This window comes from Bombus affinis, unplaced genomic scaffold, assembly GCF_024516045.1.
Source record: "Bombus affinis isolate iyBomAffi1 unplaced genomic scaffold, iyBomAffi1.2 ctg00000068.1, whole genome shotgun sequence".
Lineage (NCBI taxonomy): Eukaryota > Metazoa > Arthropoda > Insecta > Hymenoptera > Apidae > Bombus > Bombus affinis.
Genome location: NW_026108822.1, coordinates 753,666 through 779,647, shown reverse-complemented (window position 1 = coordinate 779,647; position 25,982 = coordinate 753,666). Strand labels below are relative to the sequence as shown.

The following is a 25,982-nucleotide window of genomic DNA, read 5'->3' as shown; positions in this document are numbered from 1 at the left end:
TGATTGTGAAATTTCTAAAATTTCTAATTTCTCTGCGAAACCGTATCCAGAAGTTACATAAAATATTCGTCGCGCAAAGACGATGAAAATATTTGAGCAGTCAATTATTCGCTGTGTTAAGCCACGATATTTAGCGAAACGATCTTTATCACCAGTTGTAATGTTTAAGACTACTTCTATTCATGCTGTATACTAATTTTTCGCTAAATGTATATTTGCCATAAATGTTACAATTACAAGACATCATAACTGTTACAAGAGAAGTTTGTAAAGTTGCGATATGAAGGTTGATGTTTTTAATTAAAAAATTTTTGATCGCGAATAACCGTTAAAACGGATTAAAGTTTTTTTGATTGCCGGTAATCGTTATCGACGAGAGAAATTTCATTTTGGTTACCAGTAACCAACATAAATAACCGGATTTTTAAATATTTTTTTTTTTCTGTTACGAGTAACTGTTATCCGTGGCGAGAAAATTTTATTTTGGTTATCGATGACCATTATCGATGGCAAAAATTTGCTCTACATTGTCAATTATCACTGGCTATATTATCAATCGTTATTAACGTCACTGATAATTATTGGGTTGGAAACTAGGTGATTGCGAATTTTGTCAATATCATCTAATGACAAAACCCGCAATCACCTAGTTAACAAGCCAATAGTACGTGTGTTCGCAGTTATTCATAAAACTTGTGTGTTTTATCGAGCAAACAAAAAGATATGAAAATATATGAAACGAATAGGATGAAAGATATCGCAGTAGAATATTTTTATTAACAGTTGCACCGTGATATCTTTTATCTTATGCTTTGTTTCGTACATTTTCGTATCTTTTTCTTTGCTTAATAAAACATATCAGTTTTATAATTAGGCTTCTTTACGTTGCCAGTGAAAACCGATTATCAGCAATGTCAATAAATATCGACGATAGTCGAATGTGACTAGAAAATATTTTTTTCATCGACATTGCTTGGCGATAATCGAAAATCAATTTCGCCATCGATAATGGTTATCGGTAACCAAAGCAAAATTCGGTTTTCCTTGATAATGGTCACTGTTCGATAACCGAACAAAAATTCAGGTCACTTCCATTGATTACTGTTTCAAATTAAATTCCCATGATCTAAAATTATTATCGAGCGACCGAGGAACAAATCGAATCGTTCGTAATGATTATTCGTAATCAGAATTATTAACGATTAAAATTCTTGAATCGTATCGCTTTTGGAGAAATTGAAAACTGGCTTTCGTTTAAATAAAAACTAGTTTCTACCCAATGATTTTCCTGCCAAAAAATATTTAACGTAGTTGTTATTTTGGAGCTTCGCTTGTAACTTCCACGTAGATTCCCAGATTGATTTCTAATTTTCCTATTGTAATATAACAATTAATACGATATAATATAATAATCTTAATATTAGATTATAAATATTAACATTGTAGGATTTTCTTATTTATTTATTTTATTTGGGTATGGTCGTTGTCACAAGATCACCGGCGATCTATCGGTTTCGTGATTTCTTGCGTCTCCGACGTGACACTAGCAACCTCACCATACACGCCTATTACATCAATGCACTTGTCACGTAAAAATAAAGAGAAATTTTATAAGGAAGAACAAGACTTTATTTTCACTTGGTTTATACAAGTATAAGACACTTCCGAACTCTAGCCGTGACCGTACGAGAGTGAGTCTTACAATCTTTTTACTTTCGGTCATCTGTTCTCTCATTATCCCCACTACCCTGTAGGCGTATGTGACCGTTGCTACGCTTCTGGAACATTTGGTGGAAGGGCCGTTAGGCCATAAATGAATCCTCAGGTACTCCGCCAATATACATTGTCGCCAAGGTCCCCATGTGTTCCTCTCGTCGGTCCATCGGGTTCGAAGTATGCCGACCGGGACACCATCCTGCCCGAGGTGTGTGTGTGTGTCCTGGTCTCTGATGTGATTTACGTTACATACCTCCCTCCTTAGATTGATTTTGGTCCTCTAAAATCTCAGTGTTTCTTCAGGATTGTTTTATGGAGGCTAATTGGCTAAAAGTGTGTTTTCTTCTTTGTCTTAATCGACAAGACAAAACAAAAACAAAGTGCATAACAGCTACTTATGGAGAAGGTGAAGACCGTCCTGGAAAATAAGGTTTAATACGATTACCATGTATTTTCCTAATCGAGTCATTCACCATTATTTCGTAATAAGGGGTTTTTACTTTTTCAATGGTGTACGGCCCTAACCATTCAGTATCTAATTTGTGTTTTTTATGATCATTATGAACTAATATTAAATCTCCTTCTCTAAAAATGGATTGAGGTTTAATAATTTTTTTTCTTTGATCTCTTTGGTATCTTTGTTTACTCTTCATTAGAGTTTCCCTGGCTTTAAGTAGCTTGGCATCCCATTCTCGTTTCCTGAAGCTGACCTCATCAGCGTATGTTCTTTGCGAATTTTGGGATATGGTAGATGGGAGATTGGCCTTGTGTCCAAATGTTAGTTCGAAAGGGGTATATCCAGTGGCATCATGAACCATAGTGTTATATGCTAGACACACAAAATTTAGGTTTTGATCCCATTCTGTTTCATTATCGTTTTGTATAGCTTTTAACATGTCGGATATTACAGCATGTGTTCGTTCTAGGCTTCCGTTGGATTGTGGATGGAATGAGGTGGTTTTTATGTGTTTGATCCTAAATGCTTCTTCGTATCGTTGCATTAGCTCGCTAATGAAACTTTGTCCTCTGTCAGTTAATATACGTTTCGGTGCGGAGAATATATAAATGTAATGATTCAATAAAGCATTCCAGATTGATTGGGTCTGTTGTGTTTTTAGGGGCACAAGTATTAAATATTTGGTTAGTTCATCGTGTATAGAGAGAATGTATTGGTTTCCTATCTTGGTCTTTTTCAACGGGCCTATCACATCCATAGCGATTTTGTCGTTAGATTCTAACGGGGTGTCGGTTATCTGTGGTTCCTCCTTTCCTCTTATCCGAGTAGTCTTTGATGTTTGACATGTCGCGCAAGTTCCTATTCTGCTTTTTATTCTGTCTATTAGGTGTGGGATATCATATTTGCCTCGGATTCTGTCGTACGTCTTTTGTATTCCGGGATGTCCTACCAAGTCATGATTTTCTTTTAGTACTTGTTCTATTTCCTCTTCGTTTAATATCGGAATGCATTTTAATGCACTCTCAGCTTTTAGCTCTGGTTGCGTATATTGTTCAGGAAAAGTCCTTTCCCAGGATGGTTGAGGTGGTGTTTGAAGTAATGGGCGAGATTCTCGAAGGACCGATAGATCTTTAGCGGTGTGGGTTACTTCGTCTACGGTTATTAGGGAACTGGCCTCCGATACATTTCCCGTTTTTGTTTTTGCTACAACTTCATCCATACGCAGTGCAAGCATACTCATTTGTTTCTGCATTGCATCAAGCAAAGCTTTAACTGTTGGGTCTATTCCGCTGTTAGTTAAAGCGGCGCTAACAGTTTCGGTTTTGTCTTCTCGTGGCGTTGCCATTGTTATACTAATTGTGCTGTCTGTTCTCGATCTGTATTTGACAAAAGAATCCAGGGCTTGCTCACCTTGATCGTTTGGCAGTTCGTTCGTGAGCGCCGAGGCGTGCAGACGTGCCCGGCAAAGTCCACAAAATAGCAAGTACCATCCAGTTGCTGCTGAGTGCCGAGACGTGCAGACGTGTGTCCAGTGCCCTGTGAAGTTCACAAAACTCCACGTGACGCCCAGCTGACGAAAGCAAATCCAACAAACCTAGCCAGGGGTTAACAGCCTCTCGACTAGTTCTTTCACACTGAACTAACTAGCTCGATGATGGCTCTATCATTTCCAACAGGCTCCCCGGAGCAAAATTATAACACCGCCATGTTTCCTCCCCCGTGGCAAGAGGGCAACGCAACTATCCTGGTAAATGACCACCACACGAAAAAACGAAAGCTCGAACCGACCAAGACAAATGTAAACAAGATTCAAACCAAACCATCAGCCAGCCAAGTGACTACCTACAATAGATTCTCAATTCTGGAGTCCACGGAAGACTCCATGATTACAACCGAAGAGGTAAATAATCTCCATACTCAAAGAATTCCCCCTCCCCCACCGATATTCATTAACGACGTAATCGACATACAGTCAATGATTAAAACTATCGAAAAAGACATCAGCAAAGAAGACTACAAGCTAAAGATTAACAACAACCAAGTGAAAATACTGCCGTCCCACCCAGACGCCTATAGAAAGTTAACCAAGCTATTAAAAACGTTAAACGCCAAATTCCACACATACCAGCTCAAACAAGAAAGACCATTTCGAGTGGTGCTACGCAATATCCATCACTCAGTCGATCTAGACGAACTAAAATGCGAACTGTCAAATCACGGCCACGAAGTAACTAACATCAGTAACATTAGGCATAGAATCACAAAAAACCCACTATCCTTATTTTTTATAGACCTAAAACAAAAAACAAACAATAAAGAAATCTACAATATCAATCGGCTGATGAACTCCATAGTTAAGTTCGAGCCACCTCTTGTAAAGAAAGAAATAATACAATGCAAGAGGTGCCAAAGGTACGGCCACACGCAGAAATACTGCAATCACAACTTCCGGTGCGTAAAATGTGCAGGTAATCACCCCACTGACCAATGCACTAAATCCCCGGAAACCCCCGCCAAGTGTATCCACTGTCAAGGAGAGCATCCTGCGAACTACAAAGGATGCTCAGCCTACAAATCGCTACATAATATAAAGTATCCAAAACTGAGACCCAAGGACATAAACATACAAGAACCTAAACCCCAAAAACTCACCACACCAACAGTATCCTATGCGCAGGCAACGCAAGGAAACGCATACAACTCGAAAACACACAGTGTACACACAGAAAATAGAATTCCCACCCCACCAAGCACGGACAACTTTACCAGACTCGAAAAACTTATCGAGAAGCAAACTGAGCAAATTAACAACTTGCTGTCACTACTCACACGCTTCATGGACAAATTCATAAGCACAGAAGCAAAATAAAACCAATGCGAATAGCTCTGTGGAACGCCAACGGTCTAGCTCAGCACAAAGCCGAACTAGAACTATTCTTAAAACAACAGCAAATCGATGTGATGCTCATATCCGAAACCCACTTCACCGACAAAAACTACCTCAAAATACACGGCTACAACTTCTACCACACCCAACACCCCAGCGGAAAGGCTCACGGCGGCACCGGAATCATAATCAAGTCAAACATCAAGCACTACGAACTTCAACCATTCCAGAAAGACTACCTCCAAGCAACAAACGTAGCAATAGAAGACTGTCATGGTACAATCACCACCTCAGCTGTATACTGCCCTCCCAGACACTCCATCGCCAAAGAAGACTTTGACCACTTCCTGGACACCCTGGCCAGCAAATTCATAGCCGGAGGAGACTACAACGCTAAACACACCCAATGGGGCAGCAGACTGGTTACAGTAAGAGGCAAAAACCTCCTCAACAGCATATTAACTAACAACCTCAACTACCTTACCACGTACGAACCCACACACTGGCCCACCGACACAAACAAAATACCCGATCTCCTTGATTTCTTCATAACTAAAAATATCTCGTCAAGACACGTCCAAATCAATTCCTCGGCTGATCTCTCCTCTGATCATTCCCCCGTGATAGTAACAGTCAGTTCAACTATCATCGAGAATACACCTAATGGCTCCATTCATAACGAACACACCAACTGGCAGCTCTTTAGAGAAGTCTTTACCCACACAACTTCAGCCTCAACCTCACTAAAAACCAATGATGAAATCGAAGCAGCCACGGAATACCTAAATGCGAGCATAATAAACGCTATCCGCGTCTCCACACCGGCAAAAACGTCCACCAGCAACCACGAATACCCCCAGTACATACTAAAAAAAATAGCAGAAAAACGTAGACTAAGAAGGATATGGCAGACCCATAGAACACCGGAGGACAAACGCAAACTAAACAACGCAACTAGAAAACTATCCAAAACCATAAAGAACTACAATAATGACCGTTTTCACAAATATCTCGCCAGCTTGTCCCCCACAGCCGACTCAAACTACTCACTATGGAAAGTCTCCAGGAAACTCACGCGCCCCCCACAAATAATACCTCCAATCCGCCGCCCGCAGGGTGGATGGGCGCGTAGCCCTATAGAAAAAGCCAACCTATTTGCCAAACATTTGACTGAAGTATTCCAACCCCATTCCTCCATAGCCGCAGCGGACGTCACCGAATACCTGCACACTCCCTTCCAAATGTCCCCTCCTATTCAACCTTTCACTTCTGCAGAGATCATAGAAGCAATCAGTCGCCTAAACCCCAAGAAAGCAGCAGGTCACGACCAAATAGGAAATAAAGCAATCAAGGAACTTCCCATAAAAGGGATTGCACTCATCGCATCAATCTTTAACGCCATCCTCCGCCTTGAACACTTTCCTAAGGCGTGGAAAATCTCACTAATCACCCTCATCCCCAAACCCGGTAAACCAATATATGAAACCAGCTCCTATCGCCCAATCAGTCTCTTACCTACCCTGTCTAAACTATTCGAGAGGATGCTCACGAATCGACTCCTTCCACTCCTAGAAGAATTGAAGACTCTCCCAGATCACCAATTCGGCTTCCGAAAACAACACTCAACAGTAGAGCAAATCCACCGCATAACCCACATAATCAGCCAAACCCTTGAAAAGAAAAAATACTGCTCAGCCGTATTCCTAGACATCCAACAGGCATTCGATAAAGTATGGCATGAAGGGCTACTCTACAAGCTTAAAAAAATCCTACCCCACCCATACTACTCCATCTTAAAATCCTACCTAACCAACAGACAATTCATAGTTAAATGTCTAGGCGCCACTTCCGCAACATTCCCAATAAAATCCGGCATACCGCAAGGTAGTGTCCTCGGACCCCTACTATTCTCCATCTACACTGCCGACTTATCCATATCAAACGAGGTAACAATAGCAACATTTGCCGACGACACAGCACTATTAGCTACCCACGCAGACCCAGCAATTGCCTCATCCACTCTCCAGCGAAGTCTCGACTCCATGGAAAAGTGGTTCCAAAAATGGGGTTTTAAAATAAACGAAAAAAAATCCTCCCATGTAACCTTCACGCTCCGAAAACAAACCTGTCCCCAGGTCACCATTAACAACACAATAATCCCAAGCAAGGACTCCGTAAGATACCTGGGCATGACCCTGGACAGGAGGCTAACTTGGGAAAAACATATCTCCGAAAAAACAAAGCAACTAAAGGAAAAACTAAGAAAATTCTATTGGCTCACGGGCCGACGCTCCAAACTAAACATACAGAACAAAATAACCCTCTACAAGGCCGTAATAAAACCTGTCTGGACCTACGGAATCCAACTATGGGGAACAGCAAGTAACTCCAACATTGAAATACTCCAACGCTTCCAATCGAAAACGCTAAGATCCCTATTAAATGCACCCTGGTATGTTACGAACGAAACAATCCACCGAGACCTCAAGATACCTACAGTCAAAGATGAAATACACAAGTTCAGAAGCAGATATAGCACAAGAGTCAACAACCACCACAACCCACTAGTCACCCAACTACTGGACACGACGGACCAGATCCGCAGACTAAAAAGAAAATACCCACTAGATTAAACCATTAGTCCTACTAGAATCAACAATATAAAACTATTATAATCCATGTCATTGTATCACGCCAAACTAAGTTACTGAAAATTCTCAACGAGAATTGATTGTAAATATTCTAATAAATAAATAAAGAAACCTTGATCGTTTAACCCGTAGGAAAGGTTCCGTTGCGGTGTTCCTTTGTCGAAACGTCGAAAGTGTCTGCTCTGTTACAGTGGTCCACTGATCCTCAATCTTCAAAGTTGACCGTAGCCCGAAATGCGTAATTTCGTTTTCTTGAAGTTGATGGATCCTGGCACGGATCGCCAAAATGTCACGTAAAAATAAAGAGAAATTTTATAAGGAAGAACAAGACTTTATTTTCACTTGGTTTATACAAGTATAAGACACTTCCGAACTCTAGCCGTGACCGTACGAGAGTGAGTCTTACAATCTTTTTACTTTCGGTCATCTGTTCTCTCATTATCCCTACTACCCTGTAGGCGTACGTGACCGTTGCTACGCTTCTGGAACATTTGGTGGAAGGGCCGTTAGGCCATAAATGAATCCTCAGGTACTCCGCCAATATACATTGTCGCCAAGGTCCCCATGTGTTCCTCTCGTCGGTCCATCGGGTTCGAAGTATGCCGACCGGGACACCATCCTGCCCGAGGTGTGTGTGTGTGTCCTGGTCTCTGATGTGATTTACGTTACACACTCGTGTTCAGTGTCTCCATACACTGCACTCGCATTCAGTGTCTCCATACACACCTATTACGTCAATGCACCCGCATTCAGTGTGTCCACACACGCCCAGTGCGGTAATATGATCCAACAAACTGAGACTCATCCGTGTATGAAATCGAAAATGATCTGTCATGTCATTACGGTCTGACCGGTAACTCACAAAATGCAACTGGCGCTTTGAATACTAACCGTAATGATACTGACTTTTGTGTCTTTTTTTCCTCCCTACTTTATCATTGAACGTCCGATCGAAATTTTTGTTGTTAACCTGGGCCCTTGACCTATTTGGACAGTTAGTTAAGCCATAAAGAGACCAGTACAATATAATTTAGCTAAACTATAAAGGAACAAAATACCAGTTATATCAAGTTTAATGTTAGGAAAACCCAATATTTTAGATCCACCCGAGGACGTGTGATAATCAGAATGGCCGTGTCGGAGATGAAAGAACACCGGAGCCTCTCCTTTGAAGCGATGGGAGGACCCCCTTAGTGCTGTAATCCAGATTTCATCATAGCCGCACTAAGAAACTGTTGTAATTCGATCCGACTGTACTTATTCGAAATTTATGATAGTGAGCTCGGGCTCGAGGCGACAACCGGTCGCTGAACGTAGTCGCGGTCAAGGGATGAACGTTTTATCTAACAAAGCCATGAAGTAACTCTATAGCTTTCCATAAAAAAAATACTTGGGACGGGGCACGACGGTAAACATTTCAACGATTTCTGTCCCGTGGCTCGCCACACGCAGACTTTGTCCTTCGGGTAAGACGATTGCCAGATGCCAACGCATCTTCGCAGTATATGTTTAGCTGGGCGAGGACCCGCTACGAATATTAAATTTCAATTACACAAAGTCTCTCAAATAGACAAATGGCCTGTGCCCCAACTATGGGAAGATAAGAGAAATCTATCCTTCCACGAACGACGCTTCTCGCTAGCAACTTTCCCCAAGGACAGCTAATATCTTTCTCTAACCACCAACATGGAAATTGACCAATTAACAGCAACGTCAATTTCCCTCACCCTTCGAACGAAGACATTTCTCCGCGAATCCGATGATCTTGTGCCCTTAGGCACACCCATCATAGTTTCCTTCGACAGCGTCACCGCGATGGAGAGTCACTCTCCAGTGCGATCTCATCAGTAATCGACCTGTCTTTCGTATACGTAATAATTGCCCCTTTCTCTAACGTACAGTGTAACTTAGGCGCTAACGAAGGGTAAAGTTCGTCATCCCTTTGACCGCGGATTCGTTATTGAGCCTAGGATCATTGTCATTAGCTTCTCGAGTGTCTAATTATCGCGATTACTTGTCCAATTCCATCATAGTCATATTTGCACTAGTAAATATCTCCTCTATTGCATAATGATCACGTCTAGCGCCAATAGGGATTCGTTTCACGCCTTTAACCCTAACTCTAATCTTAACGCCAACCCGACATATATATGCATTTCTGATAATCATTTTCAACTCGCACAGGGAAGAAACATCACTGAGGCTACCGCGAATTAAATTCGCGTATCAAGTAACAGGATAGATACGATTCATACGAAGCTTTGCGTCGTTATTCGAGGTAGGAAAAGCTTTAGCAGTGATATCGAGAAAAGCGAAACTACGAAATCATCGCTGTCGTCGAGACAGAAATTGCTGCGAATATCGCGGAAAGCAGAGCGACGGTAAAGAGTATTACAGGAAAAAGTTGTTCGGAATATTAGCCTTGGCAAACATATTTCAAAGCCGTTGAATATGGCGAGATTGTCCGCTTTGTAAATATTTACCGAAAAACATGTCGTACGAAGCTGGGCAATAAACGCGTTTTTCCACAGTTACAAACAAGTATCGTACGTATGAAACAAGTAACGACGAATTTTCCATTCCACGGCACGCGACAATTGACCGTATTATCAGCGTTTCGTCAGAGTTTCAAGAACTGCGTTTTCTTTTCTGTATTTATGGTTTCGCAACTGTAAAACGGAAGGTTTATTCTGGAGATGCGAGTTCGCGTGAACAACTAGCGCAACGAGTAAAAACACGCGGTTTTTGCAACTCGATCGAATTGTTAGCAACTGTGTGTACGAGATCGTATTACTCCCATCGTTGATCGATGTCAGGCTTCTATCCGAGCACACGGACAACGTTCTCCAACGACCAATCAAACATACCAGATAATAATTTTTCATTGTATCATTATTGTAGCTATTAACGACACGGGCTTGTTGTCGCATGATAAAAAGCATGCAACTGCGCTGACACGATAATACAGCGAACTTTTGCACGCTGCGATGGAAAACGCGTCGTTACCTGTTTCGTACGAACGATACTCGTTTGTAATTCTGTAAAGAAACGTCCGTGGACGAACATTATATAAAGTTCTTCCTTCTTCTTCTTCTTCTTGTCTGTAAATCAACTCCTTACAATTTGACGGTTTAAACACACGGTTTTCGCACACCCCGTATATACAGGATGCAACGGAACAACGTCTGAAAGCGAGAACAACGCGAATCCTTGTGGAAAAATGAAGAAAAAGTATAGGATAAAACGTTCTCATTTTCGACTTGGAGAATCGAGTCTGAAAATTTATCAAGTATACTCGAACTGTATCTGAATATCGGTTCGAATAATAAATTTATTTAATTATATAATTAATTTATTACAAAGGAAATACAATCTGGATGTGAATGTTAAATGGAAACAAATTTTGCTAAGTTGAAAATCGATCGTATCGTAATTACCACGACTCGTTGTTTACAGATTAAAAATCTGTTTTACGAATACGAGGAGCTATATATCTACTATTATTAATCAATTTTTATGAAAAATTTCGTACGATGCGCGGATAAATTCTAATTTGATAAATTGTTGGAAACGTGGAAAATTGAATGCAATAAAATTACGTGGCACGGTTTACACGGTTGCAACTTTATGACCCACTTAGGTCAAGTAGCAATGAAATTTATTGCATATATCGGAAATTCAAGGCACGTAATTGGCAGTTTATAAACAAATTATTTGTTCTCTTAATTAAATTGCCCGCGTCGAAAGCTGTGAAACGTTTTTGTATCGAAATCGAAGAATCCAACATCGCGATCCTATGAATCGAAGAATGCGACGTAAATGTTCGAAGTATGGTTGAGAAACGATAGAAAATTCCAAGTGTTACGCTGTATTTCTCGTTCGATTTGAATCGAAATTTTAATGAGGAACAGCGCCGATTGATATTTAAAAGTGAAACGGTTAAGAGCAACGATACAGGTTTTGTTAAAAGCAATTGGTCTATTTACCTCGCTGTTTAAACGGGTTTGTTTGATGTTACTTTGATCAATTTCCATTGACACTTTTATAGATAGCATTCTTTTTTACGGATGGAAAGCCGTCTGATGGAAATTTGTCTGAAATGTCCGTCGTAAAATTGCGTTTTCGCGGGCAACAGAAAACAATGGAATTTTGTACAAAAGCGCAATACTTTAATTAGCGCAAAATTCCATTTTCCCCGCTGGGAAATTGAATTTTCTATTAAAGCGTGATACGTTTAATCAGCGGTGGCGTAAATTCAACAAACTAACAACTGGAATATTGACTTGTCACAATTTTGTGACACCGTATATGTCGTTGATACGTTCCAGTCTGGTCGTATTTACAATTTCAGAAATTTTGCAACTATTTTTTCATTTTATCCGTAACGAGAATAGCGAAGATAAGACAGGCAAACGTGGTAAAACGTTGATAATTCGGTTACAGGGAAATCGAATAAATTCGAAGTTGAAGAAAGTAAGAGAAAGTCGAAACGAAGCAAACGCGATTCCTTAAGCCACGATGTTCAGGGATTTTATAATCTTTCCGGTGACGTCTTCGACGTGGAATACCCAGAAGCTGAGAAATTGATTCTGTACGATGAAAAAGACGATGTCTCCACAGAATACAACGATACAATAGTGGAAGAATTATCGATCGACGTAAATCCTGTTGAGAAATGCTCAGTTGGTATGACCGCTAGTTACTAAAAGGTTACTAGGGTTGTGTTGGTACGACTCCTAACGACGCTCTTTTGTCATAGGAGTCGACCACGCCTTAATTGCTAAGACGCATTGGGAGAGTTTAAACGTTTGCTGTGTGATTTGGTGTTTTGTATAAGAGAGAAAATAAAAGGTGTGATAACCAATCCGAGTGGATCCGAGATTGATTATCAACCCCAACCTATATAAAATAACAAATCCCGAGGAAATTGGATACTTCTCTGGTCCTAAATGGCAAAGGAACAGATTATCAAGTAAGTCAAATATTTTTCCAAATGCCATTCTTGTACAATCGTTGCTTTTTTACTTACCACGTACAATATAGCGGTTAATAAATTAACGAATCATCGAATATTACTGAAAGAAAGAAATTGTACTGATATTCCAATCTATCGTGTACAAAAGTAATAATAACAGCATGTAATATAAGAATAGCTTATCTTCAGCCTTAAAAGGAACTCGGTTTACAATTATTCTCCCTATTGCGTTCCACTCTCGCTTGATCTTCTACACGTTCATCTATATTTCGCTGTTTTTAATTTATTTTATTATTCCCTGTCTATTACACATATGTATATTGTCCATTGCACGAATCTTTATCTATCTTGCCTAATTTAATGTAAAAAAATAGAAAAATAGACAAATTTGCTGGAGGAATACGTTTACCAAAATTTGTCAAGAATTTTAAAGAAATTTGCAGGATGAAATTCACGGTGATACCGAATTGATATTTTTGAAATTATACTTTTGAAATAATTATTTATATCATAATAATTATTCCACGAATACTTGCTCGTAGATATTAATTTATGCTTTTAATAATCATGCGTTTAAGCTATCAAGTCGAGTCGAGTAGACTTTCTAATTTCGTTGAAGATAAGTCGATTTCTAAGATAAGTCATTTCTAGAGAAAAGACCAACTGCTAAGGATTCGCCGCCACGATGGCTAGAGCTTGGAATAGCTGCTGATTACTCCGTGGTAGATTTTCATGGAATTCGAGTACAGCAATATATCTTGGCTCTTTTAAACATCGTAAGTAATACCAAACGAAATTCTGTTATTATACTTAGATATAGAATACCTTCTCCTACATATGTACGCGAGCAACCGGGAAACATAGGGCAGAGTTATGCGTATCTCTGTATTTTCAAGGTACGCTACTTGCTTTCAAACATCTCGATCGTATACTCGGATGGAAGCTCTGTATTTTCTGTTTACACTGTTCAAAGCTTACACGTATCTTTTAAAGAGTTCTGCAAATAATTTATCCGTAATGGAATTTTGTAATCGATTAATTTCAGCCATTCGGTAATTGGTTTTCCAATGCTGTTGAGATTAATAACGTACATTTCCTAAGATAAATATAACGAATAAAATTAATTTTTTAGGAAAATTATATAAGATACGATGTATTTACGAGAGTTTTGAATAATAATTTATTTGTAAGGCTGTAATACTGTTTTAACGCCTGTTACATTTTCGTACGTATTTTAATCCTAGGTCAGTGCAATTTACATGGACCCATCGCTCGAATCCAACATGATTCTAGTGATCGTACGAATGATTTTATACGCGGAAAAACGAGACGTTATGGTAAGCGATTTCCATTAAATTAAATCATTTAACTAAAGTAGTAACTATCTGAGATACGCATATGCGAGTGTCAATTATTTTATTTTCTACTTATCTGTACAGTGTATGGTATATAAATTATATAGGTCAAAATATCTGCGCATGACGTTTTAGGTCGATAAAATGCAACGAGTTCCATTTTGTTAAATTGGACAACCGTGAACGATCCCTTGGAAACAAATTTCCAAACAAACAATTTTCACGGATCATTGACAAACCTCGCATTTATCGTGTATCCGAAATATCTGTATAATCGACTATTAAACCTTTTTCATCTCTTAAGAATCTTAATTTAATGTTATAGACCTATGATAATATCATTGATATACGACACTTGCGATTCCTTTTACTTTTCTTTTTCTGCTATTCTTCTCTGCTGTTGAATCAACATTTCAACATTTTTCAGGAAGATTAAAATACTAATAGCGTTACAAGTTACATTTGATTACAATCAACAACACGATTACTTGCACATATATTTATTATCATTGACGAATATTTATATATAGTATATAATGCATGATGTAATAATAAATATAATATATTCGTAATATTTGCTAGCTTTTATTAAGAAAATATTAAACGTTGTCGTAGGTCCGCCGTGGCGATGCCAGACGATCTCTCGAGAACGTGAACAAATGGAACAGAAAGATGCTGTCCTCGAAGGACGTAAATCACGATGTTGCTGTATGGTTGACGCGGTTAGATATAGGATGTCCTTCCGGTTACGCACCTATGTCAGGAGTATGCGATCCCGCGAGATCGTGCGCGTTAAATCGAGACGAAGGCTTGACCAGCGCCTTTATCATCGCTCACGAAGTAGCACACATGTGAGTGTCCCACATGTTGGGATATCGTTGGCAAACTGAAATATTCATAACTGGCCTGGGTATTTACGCAGAGACCGTGTGCTATTTATTTATGCAAATACGTACTTTTACGAGAATAATTTGAAAAATGAAATCTCCATAGGAGAACTTATTATCTTTACCGAATATCACAACGAGTACTGTACTTTGAATCTGCCATAGATTTTTGCGTATTATGTGCGTTCTTGCATTCCTCCTTTCACCTACGATGGCTCTTAAACAAGAAACGATATCGTAACGAGAAATACAACTTAGCTGAGCGTCCACTTTGGTTCCACTAGTGTTGTCCCATACGACTTTGTGTTTGACCTCGCTATTAGGGGACTTTTTACCCAACGTTTCCTTCACCGCCTTCACTACCTTCGATTTATCGAACTTGAGACTTAAACTGGCCGTTACTAAATCTTCCGGCTTCTTCGACATCGGTTGGTGTCTCTTCGTGAACCAATTCGACGGTGCCATAAAGGTCGAAATAGCGGCTTTCGAGGATCCGCTAGGCTTACTTTTAGCTCCGTGCAATGTCGACACGTCGAAGCTGTTGGAACGGAAGCTCTTCGATCGACTTCCTTTCTGTTCGGTCGTTTTTCCGGGCCAGTTTGATTTGCTATCGTCCCGGGAACTCGGCGCTTCCTCGCCGCATCGGTTGATTTCCGTCGTGGAAGACGCTAACGAGCTTAGGATCGATATCAGATCCGTATTAGAGCAGACAATGCCCGCAGCACCGGAAACGGATGCACTCGCGGCTCTTGGCAGTTCCGAGACGCGCTTTCGGAGAGAAGACGTCGGCGAAACCGACGGAGTAGGCATTTCAGAGAATCGTTGTTTCGGCTGTTGAGTGTAACGTTGAGCGGAACTGTTACCCTCCAGCGGCTGTATTTCGTACACTTGCTCCGTCGACGTCCTGTACATCCTTAAGCGCACCTGGCAAACGGATTGCTTTTATTCGAAAGACAGTTTCTTTTTTATCATAATTCGTGCGTTATGATACATGTTTCGATGATTGAGCCGTTAAGCGTGACAAAGCGATGGAATTGTTTTGCACAGAAATTCTGGTTCTAAAATTATGTTAGGGATTCTAGGGCGTAATAACATCTTGGAACGCAAAGTTATCGATGTGTCGATGAAAGTTAAGCGAGCTTTATCGAAGCACACGTTCGAGTCTTTGGGCGATTGCTAGGAATACGCGTAATGTTCTTTTCTGTGAGCTGAAAAGTTGAACGACTATAAAAGGCGTTTGTAGAGGATTTCAAAGCGGAAGAAGAAGCGATACAAATGTTTAGAATCAGAAATTATCTGTTTATATAGAGATCTGTTTGATGCAAGATCTAAAATCAATCAAATCGGATTGTATGGATTGTGTATTTGTCTGTGTTAATCCTTTGACGTCGATACCAACGATGTATATAGCGAATGGCGGTTATCAGCCAAGATTATGAGCACGTACGCAAATAGACTAGAATATTTTGCAAGAATGAAATGTCTTGGTATGGTACGCTTTAATCTATCTATCCAAGTCAAAATAAGTATAAAAATCGCGTGGCAATCAACATATTAAAAAAAAAAAAAAAAAAAAGAAAAAGAAAAGGAGAAACAGATGTTTCTGATTGTTTAGTGCATTTTCATAAAATCTTCTAAATGTTTAATTCTCATAGAATAAAAGGGAGAGCATACGTTTGAATCTCAGCAGATTTTATTAATTATTTGAAACCATAAATACAATATGAGTATTACATCAACTTTAGTTCATACATGTAACAACATATTATTCTGCATGTAGCAGTTACATATAATGAAACATTTACTTATCCAATAAATCCATATTCTCTACTAAACGTTCGTTTATTAATAAAACTGCCATAATCGTCCACGCATTGTTCGCTTCCTTAATTATTTTTCAAAGTATAACGATAATCAATGATGCAACAGAAATATCACGTAACATCCCAACAATCTTACATGAGATTTTAGCTGTTTTTACTATACAAATTAAGTCATTATTAAAATAAGTCATTATAATAATATATATATATGTCGGAGATGAAAGAATACCGGAACGTTCCCTTTGGAACTTTGGGAAGACCCCTAGTATTGAAATTTAGATTTCACCATAGCCGTATTAAGAAACTGTTGTCATTCGATCCAACTGTATTTATTTGAGATTTATGATAGTGAGCTCGGGCTCGAGGCGACAACCGGTCGCCGAACGTAGTCGCGGTCAAGGGATGAACGTTTTATCTAACAAAGGCATGAAGTAACTCTATAGCTTTCCATAAAAAAAAATACTTGGGACGGGGCACGACGGTAAACAATTCAACGATTTCTGTCCCGTGGCTCGCCACACGCAGACTTTGTCCTTCGGGTAAGACGATTGCCAGATGCCAACGCATCTTCGCAGTATATGTTTAGCTGGGCGAGGACCCGCTACGAATATTAAATTTCAATTACACAAAGTCTCTCAAATAGACAAATGGCCTGTGCCCCAACTACGGGAAGATAAGAGAAATCTATCCTTCCACGAACGACGCTTCCCGCTAGCAACTTTTCCCAAGGACAGCTAATATCTTTCTCTAACCACCAACATGGAAATTGACCAATTAACAGCAACGTCAATTTCCCACACCCTTCGAACGGAGACTTTTCTCCGCGAATCCGATGATCTCGTGTCTTTTTTTTTTGCGTGGGGAGCGGAAAATGCAATTACGCATGCCCAGTGACCCGCATCACTGGGTTATGTGGGAGTCGGTCGGTTGTCGTTGCCATACCCACTAAAAACCCCTCCTCCTTCTTCCTCCGCTTAGAGGGCAGACAACCCCGGTAAAACCTGTCGGCAGTCATCAGGGTTGTCCTTTCGTGCCCCGTTGTATCTACTTCTTCGGGCAGTTACTGCTCATGTCGTCCTCTCAGCCAGTTCAGAATACTGGACTGGTCTCCTTTTGCGGTTTTTCGTTGTTTCGTGTTCTTGCCCTCATTGCTCCACGTAGTTGTTGTTTCGCTCGTTCTCCTCCTTGCCTCTTCCCAGGCCTTCGCTGTCACCCTCCTGTGACACATGACGGTCTTGCAGAATTGCCTGAATTTATTCCAGCTCTCGTTCTTGGCGATCAACGTGGCGATCAGATTGCCCACGTCTATCTTCCCGCCCAGAGCGTTTTCCAGCTCGATCCTTCTGTCCGTCCACTTCGGGCACGCGAAGAGGGCGTGCTCTGCATCGTCGTTCGGGTCTACACAGTCGAGACAGTTGCTGTCGCTGTCCTTGCCAGTCCTTTTCCTATAGACACCGAAGCTCCCATGCCCGGTTAGCAGCTGCATGGTGTGGTGATCGATGTCCATCTTCTTTTTGGTAAATAGCAGCGCACTCGGTATTAATTTCTTTGTGATATTTTCCTTTTTGTGGTTGTTCCACTCCTTCTGCCAGTCCTCCTGGGCCTTCTTGCGAATCGCCTCCAGTTCCTCCTTCAGCTTGCAGCCGTCATCCGTGCCAATCCTGGACCCATGGATCTTGTTCCTCTCGTAGGTCTCTCCGAGCATCTTTATCCTTATGCAAATCGGGAGATTCCCGGTCAACACGCAAAGTGCCGCGTGGGAGACGGTACGGTATGCCGTCGTTGTTATGCACAGGGCCGTTCGTTGTGCTCGTTTCAGCTTTTACCTGTTCTTATCGGCATTCGCTGCTCTAGCCCACACCAGCGCTCCGTAAGTTACGATGGACTCCCACACGTTGTAGTAGAGCCTACGAGCCAAGCTGGGCGGCCCGTTGATGTTGGGTAGAATTCCCCTAAGGGCTCCTATTAACTTGTCGACTCTATTACACACCATCTCGATATGCGTACCGAACCTCCGACTGGAGTCGATGACGACTCCGAGATCTCGTTCCCTTAGGCACACCCATCATAGATTTCTTCGACAGCGTCACCGCGACGGAGAGCCACTCACTCTAGTGCGATCTCATCGGCAATCGACCTGTCTTTCGTATACGTAATAATTGCCCCTTGCTCTAACATACAGTGTAACTTAGACGCTAACGAAGGGTAAAGTTCGTCATCCCGTTGACCGCGGATTCGTTATTGAGCCTAGGATCATCGTCATTTGCTTCTCGAGTATCTAATTATCGCGATTACTTGTCCAATTCCATCATAGTCATATTTGCACTAGTAAATATCTCCTCTATTGCATAACGATCACGTCTAGCGCCAATAGGGATTCGTTTCACGCCCTTATCCCTAACTCTAATCTTAACGCCAACCCGACATATATATATATATATATATATATATATATATATATATATATATATACATACATATATATATTTTATACATACATACATATATCAATTTTTATACACACAATTATACATATTCATTTTCATTTAATATTTTCATTTAATAATTTAATAAACCTTCGTCCCGCAAAGGCAAATAAATTCACGCATAACATTTCTCTTCAGCGGCATTGTTCTAGGATTGTATTTGTTGAAAGAAGGATAGCATTAAGCGCTGGAATAAAGAATGACGAATCGTTATTCTTTAACCATCGTACTTAGACTCATATTTATTGAGCTACTTGTATTTTAATCGAAGTCTAATATCCTCCATCTGTAGGCGTAAATATTACTGCCGTTGTTAATGTCATTTTAAGTTTTACTACTGGAAAGGACATTTAAGTTTGAAGGCAGGCAAGTCTACTGTTCTTAAAGCTGACATTTAGACATCTAAGATTTTTTGTGTCTTTATTGACAAAAATATATTTGACTTTGCATATCTAAAATAAAGGATTTGCGTTATCTAAAATAAATAGATCATCTTTCTTTAGAAAATTCAATGTGGTGAAATTAGAATATGAGATAAAAGAAATACTATGCATACTTATTGTTCTTCTTAAAAATTAAAGGAATACTCATAATCCTAAAACATCCTTTCTATGTTGTACTAGATATATATACAATTAAAATGTGTAATAATGTGAATGATAAACTAGTTCGAATAATTATTTTGCTTAAACGTAAGTTAATTGAAATCAGATGAATGTTATACACGCATTATACCGTGCATTATGAACTATTGATTGATTGATGCTCATATTTAATTATTAACGAGAAAATTAGAAAAATAAGATTGAATTTAATCTGTCCTTCTTATATTTATTAAGATGAGTTCTGGGACTTGAAACACTCGAGATTAGAAATTTTGATTAATGTTTCACATTATGACTGGACGCTTGTTGTAATATCTTTTGTACGAGATACACTATACATACACAAGATCAAAATGGAATTTCGAAACGGTCGTATCGTTCAACAAAAATCTCTTTTATCTTTGATCCTCTTCATAAAAATGCAATTCTCCTTTACAGAACATCATATAACATTTATTGTACGATATATTGTTCAATTATATTTCGAAATTTTCAGCTTCGAATCTTTGTTTAATTATACTGTAGAATTAAATATCATGCGTTATTTAAATATAAAGATAGACTAAACTTTTGTCCACATTTATTAAAGCTGTATCAACTGAGATGTTTAAATTTGCGAAATTTCATGGACTTTTATATTTAATTTTTCATCATGAATCCCGCTTTGCGATACAATACATATTAGATTTATAATATCTTAAATTTACAGTATCAATGCTGATTTCATCTGAAACTATTTGTTTGCAAATGATATCTTTCTTCGTTGGAATTACCCTTCACTTATAAATTAATAATTATTAACATTGAACAGTATTGTTAAACTTCAATAAAAATAGGATCGATAACTAAATGTTAGTTAAAGAAACTTCCTATTACAGGTATAACAAATCATATTGAATTTTGTTTAGAAAACAATAATAAAAATGGGTGTCTTTTTGTGAAAATAATTTACAGCATATCACTCGACTTATTCATATAAGAGACATTAGTTTGTTTAAATACCCTGTTGCACCCTTTTATTCATTTTCAACCCAATTTTTTCACAACATTAAAAAATATTTTAAGCCTGAAGAAAAACATGAAAAACTTCTTATTAGCATGATTTCATGCTAAACATCCTCTTAAGATATTATAAATCTTTCTTGTTTACTAAAACCAGAGCCTAACTGAAATATACGAGTATCGCAACAGGATTAATCGTAATACATGATTAAATACAAGCAATATGTAAGCTATATTTTTACTTTTTACTTCAGAAATAAATATTTCACCAGCATCGTCTTTAGCTTAAGGAAAATAAACTTGTGAAATTTAATTTAAAGCTTCGTAAAACATGGAAATGTTGCAGGATAACAAATCAGAAAAGATATATTAAATAAATCACAGTTCAGGTATCTATAACATGTGATTCTCTTAACAAATCTGTTTCATTCATCAAGCAACTGCAAAATTTCCGTAAAATCAGAAGCGGTTTCACAAATTATAGGCATTCGTAAACATGATAGATAAGAGTTAGTATCGCGGCGTTTTAGAGTATCTATGAGCGTAATATGGAAAGTAAAAAGATGTATAATAAAAATAGTTCACTTTCCAAGCTATCACTAACATTGTAACGAATTATTATACATATAACGGCTCACGAAAGTACTCGGACGCTTACAGAAACTTTCCATGAATATTTTGTTGAAGCTTTTCATGAATTTCAAGATGCATTAGGCTGTCTCAAAAGTTTCTTTCGTTTTGTTCTATTACTACAAAATAGATCATACATAAATCGATAGAATAATATAAAACAAAAAGTGTCGTGCATCTATTATTTCCTTATGAAACGAAAGAAGCTTTTGAAACAAATGTAAATAGGAATTATAAGATGCTTATTGATTACCATCGGTATTTGGACAGTTAATTATGTATTGTATAAATAAGTCACAATATTTTTAGTAGGAGCATTTTTACCCCTAATCAATCATATGTTTAAAAATACTCTTTACATTGTACATTAGTTTTTTGCTATGTGTACGTCTGCAATAAGCATCTTCTAGCTTCCATATATATATTTCCAAATTAGTCTCAATTTTTACCGGTGTAATCATGATAGACACGTCTCGTTACATTGAAGTGAAGTGAAGAAAAACACTAACACACATAATATATATTCGCAAAAATCTTCTATCTAATATTTTCGTCAACTACTGTATACACATTTATTAGATATTTGTGTGAGATTAAAATCGACAGATACGATAAAAGAATATTGTAGAGGTATAGCAATAAGAAAATACAAGGAAAGTATAGCTCGTTAATTTGAATTACACCAGATTGTCAGTCATCTATTAGGTCGTGTTAATCTCTGAATAAATTCTTAAATAAATAAGTGTTAATAAAGATAAAGATAAAGAAGTGTTAATTAAACTAGAGACACTTAACATTTATTAGCATTTGTTCTTCCCCATTACTTCTTGAATAGGTCCTTTAGGGAAGAACAGAGAGACGGTTCGCTGGATTCCGTCTGATTCCGATTTTGATTCTTGGTATTTGAAAACCAATTTGTCACTTTGCCTGACATTGGTTTGTTCGGAGATACCGAGGGCTTTCCGCTCGACCCGGAAGCCCCCGTATCGTTTCCCTTTTCCGCCGTTAACATCTTCTCAATTGCGCTACCAAATACCTACGGACAAAATTGTTCTTATAAATTTATGAATATTATGTATTTACGTATTTGAATGAAAATTTTTATGAAACGAGATTTCGCGTTAAAATACGTAATAGTAAATACGATAATTTACACGTTCTTTTTACCAAGATGAAAATGTACATGTAAATTTACTTGATGTATATGTAAATAGAAATATTTATATGTAATATTTATATGCTTGTATTTAAAATATTTTCATGCTTAAAGAATAAAGGTCATAATGTTATAAATATTTAAATCCTTGCACCTCTCCTTTATCGCGTAAGAAAGAGAAACTAAAGGTTTCACTCCAGAGAATGAGCTTCGTTCTAAAACAAATCAAATAACATATATTTAAGTATTTAACTGTTATTTAATATTCCTAATATTCAAAATAATATTTAACATTTCTATATTATTAATATAGATGAGAAGTCGATAAGATAGTTTACAATCATTAAGTACAGTATCGCAGATCCACCATCAGAGGTCAGTAATATTAAAATAAAATTCATGTTGGATTAAAAGTGTGGTTAAGTTGGGGCTAACCCCAAATTTGCAAATTTTGACCTAAGTCAAAAAGTGGCCATTTTTGCACCTCCTCGCGAACGAAAAATTCTTGTGCGACGTTTAAGAGAATTTATCAAAAAAAAAAACAAAGAATTATTAGCATTTATACGAAATGTGACATGGAAGTTGAAAAAGATGAGTGTATAGATGAAAAAATTAAGCAGAGGTAAAACTTACGCGCTACACTTGATCTTCATTTTCTTTAAATTTTGATCCAGCTGATAAATCAGTAATTAAACCAAAGGAACTAAGTTTGAAATCAAGCGAATCTGAAATACTATCAGACTGTTGCTACTGGAGAACAATAGCCATCTTGTACTTCGTACTTGCTCGATTCCAAACTCTAATCGATATACCAACAGAATTTACCAGCAAAATAATTATTCAGAGATTCTGTCGGTAAAACAATTGAAGTTTAAAATCGAACGAATCCGAATTACTGCGAGATCGTTGGTGACTATTGTTCTCGTAGCAACAAACTGATGGTACTTCAGATTCGTTTGATTTCAAACTACAATTGATTTATCAATAGAGTTGTCGAAGAATTATTTTGTCGATATCGGTGTAGAACAATAGTCAACAACGATCTCGCTGTACTTCATATTTCCTCTATTACAAACGTCGATTCATTTACCAGCAGAGCATCTGAAGAATTATTTCACATGGATCATGTAGAAAAAAAAACGAACACGAAAATGGAACTGTAATAACATTTTTTATTCCTTGCTGAGAGCCGTTCTTAAACATTTTTCCCTTCGCAAGAAGATCGGAAAATAACCACTTTTGACGCTCTGTTTTCATCCCATATGAATTTTATCTTTAATATTACCGATTGATAATAATGTCACTGCGATATTGTCCGCAATGATCGCAAATTATCTTCTCCACGTTTCACCTATATCGATAATACAGAATATCAAACAACAATTATTTAATTTCACGTTGTTGTTGACTTTATTAATTTTTACGATAAAGTGCATTCTCTGGAAGAGATTTTACGATTTACGATTTTCTTTTTCATTCCCCCTTTCACCTACGATGGCTCTTAAACAAGAAACGATATCGTAACGAGAAATACAACTTACCTGAGCGTCCACTTTGGTTCCACTAGTGTTGTCCCATACGACTTTGTGTTTGACCTCGCTATTAGGGGACTTTTTACCCAACGTTTCCTTCACCGCCTTCACTACCTTCGATTTATCGAACTTGAGACTTAAACTGGCCGTTACTAAATCTTCCGGCTTCTTCGACATCGGTTGGTGTCTCTTCGTGAACCAATTCGACGGTGCCATAAAGGTCGAAATAGCGGCTTTCGAGGATCCGCTAGGCTTACTTTTAGCTCCGTGCAATGTCGACACGTCGAAGCTGTTGGAACGGAAGCTCTTCGATCGACTTCCTTTCTGTTCGGTCGTTTTTCCGGGCCAGTTTGAAGAAATTCCCTTCAGATCTCCGGTTACCGTTATCCACTTCATATATAGAGTTTGAAATCTTTCTCAAAATTTTGAAAGGTCCTTTCCTAATTTCTTCCAGCTTATTTCTATTCATTCTGTTTCCGTTGTGGGTGAAGACCGTATCACCAATTTTAAACTCGTGTTCTCGTCTTTTTTTGTCATATTTTTGTTTGTTGATTTCGAAATTTCTTGCTGAGATTTTAAATGCTTCTTCTCTGTCTCTTTTTAAGTTTATCTTCTTCTCTGTTATTCCCTTAGAGATGATTTCGATCATTTTCCCATACAGTAAGTGATTTGGGGCAAATCCCGTTACACTGTGTCTGGTGTGATTGTATTCTTCTACGCTTTTTTCTGCGATCTTTGTCCAGTTTCTTTTTTTTTTTCGAATTGATCTTGCATCTGATTCTGTTTACTAATGTTTGATTTACCCTCTCGTTTAGTCCATTGGAGGATGGACAGTCTGTCGAGGTGAAAATTAATTTAATGTTTTTCTCTCTCGCGTACTCTTGAATTTCCTTGGATGTCATCGCTGGGTATCGGTCTGCAAGGATAATTTTTATGGAGTCAGTTTCTCCTGTCGAGTTTATAAGTTTTATGATATCTTCCGCGCGTTGTGTTTTCGATGTGGACATAAAAACAGCCCTTGAAAAGTGATTTATGAGTATATGCATATACTTCTTTGGTGAGTTGTTGTTGGAAAAACCTCGGACCGTATCGAATGACATTATTTCAAACGGTTTCCTCGCTGGTCCTAGTCTCCACATAAGCCCGATCGGTCTTCTCGTTCTGCTTTTATTCCTAATGCAGGTTTCGCATTGTTTGCAGAATTTGTCGACAATTCGGTCCATATTTTTGAAATAATAAAAGGGTCGGATTTTTTTCAATATGTGATTCCTTCCAACATGGCCAAAGAAATCATGCACCGTCTTTATGATATGCTCGCCTAAACTAAACTCTTGTGAGACGAATATACGTTGGCGTCCTTTAATATTTTTAAAAAAAATCTCTGATTTTTTTATAAGGTCTTTCGTATTTTTAATATCTTCTCTGTTTTCTTTCTGATCTCGGATTATGTCTTGTTTTTTTATAATATTCGCTACTTTCAAAACCTCTTCTTCGTTCTCAAAACTTTCTAAGACGGGGTTCCTGGATAGTGCGACTGCCTCTATGTTGTGTTTTCCTGGTGAGTAGATGATTTTGAAGTCGTACTGCGATAAGTAGTGCATCAGGTCTCCTAAAGTTTCATCGGTTCTTGCTTTGATTCTCATTGATTCCAACGGTTTATGGTCTGAAAGGACAGTGAAGTATCTACCGATTAACCAATGCTGCCAGTACTGAATCGCCTCTTTGACCAGAACGCCGAATTAATGTCAAACGTTGAGAAGAAATGGCAATTTCCCGCTTTGACTATGATATCTTCAATTCTTGGGAATGGTTGTGGTTCC

General features: G+C 38.4%; 3 protein-coding genes across 3 annotated transcripts in view; 2 read left to right on the top strand and 1 right to left on the bottom strand.

The window, feature by feature from the left end:
* Nucleotides 1–25,982, top strand: part of LOC126926975 (uncharacterized) — a 120,144-nt gene that overhangs the window by 34,321 nt on the left and 59,841 nt on the right. The gene's annotated exons all lie outside the window — the stretch shown is intronic.
* Nucleotides 12,500–25,982, top strand: part of LOC126926972 (A disintegrin and metalloproteinase with thrombospondin motifs 3-like) — a 270,090-nt gene continuing 256,607 nt past the window's right edge. Inside the window, exons 1-2 of the mRNA XM_050743277.1 lie at nucleotides 12,500–12,683; nucleotides 13,338–13,462. The gene's annotated coding sequence lies outside the window, so the exon portion shown is untranslated. The remainder of the gene's footprint in view (nucleotides 12,684–13,337; nucleotides 13,463–25,982) is intronic.
* The window catches only part of LOC126926968 (uncharacterized), a 284,756-nt gene continuing 276,440 nt past the window's right edge, over nucleotides 17,667–25,982 (bottom strand). The window contains exon 3 of the transcript XR_007715042.1: nucleotides 17,667–17,752. The gene's annotated coding sequence lies outside the window, so the exon portion shown is untranslated. The remainder of the gene's footprint in view (nucleotides 17,753–25,982) is intronic.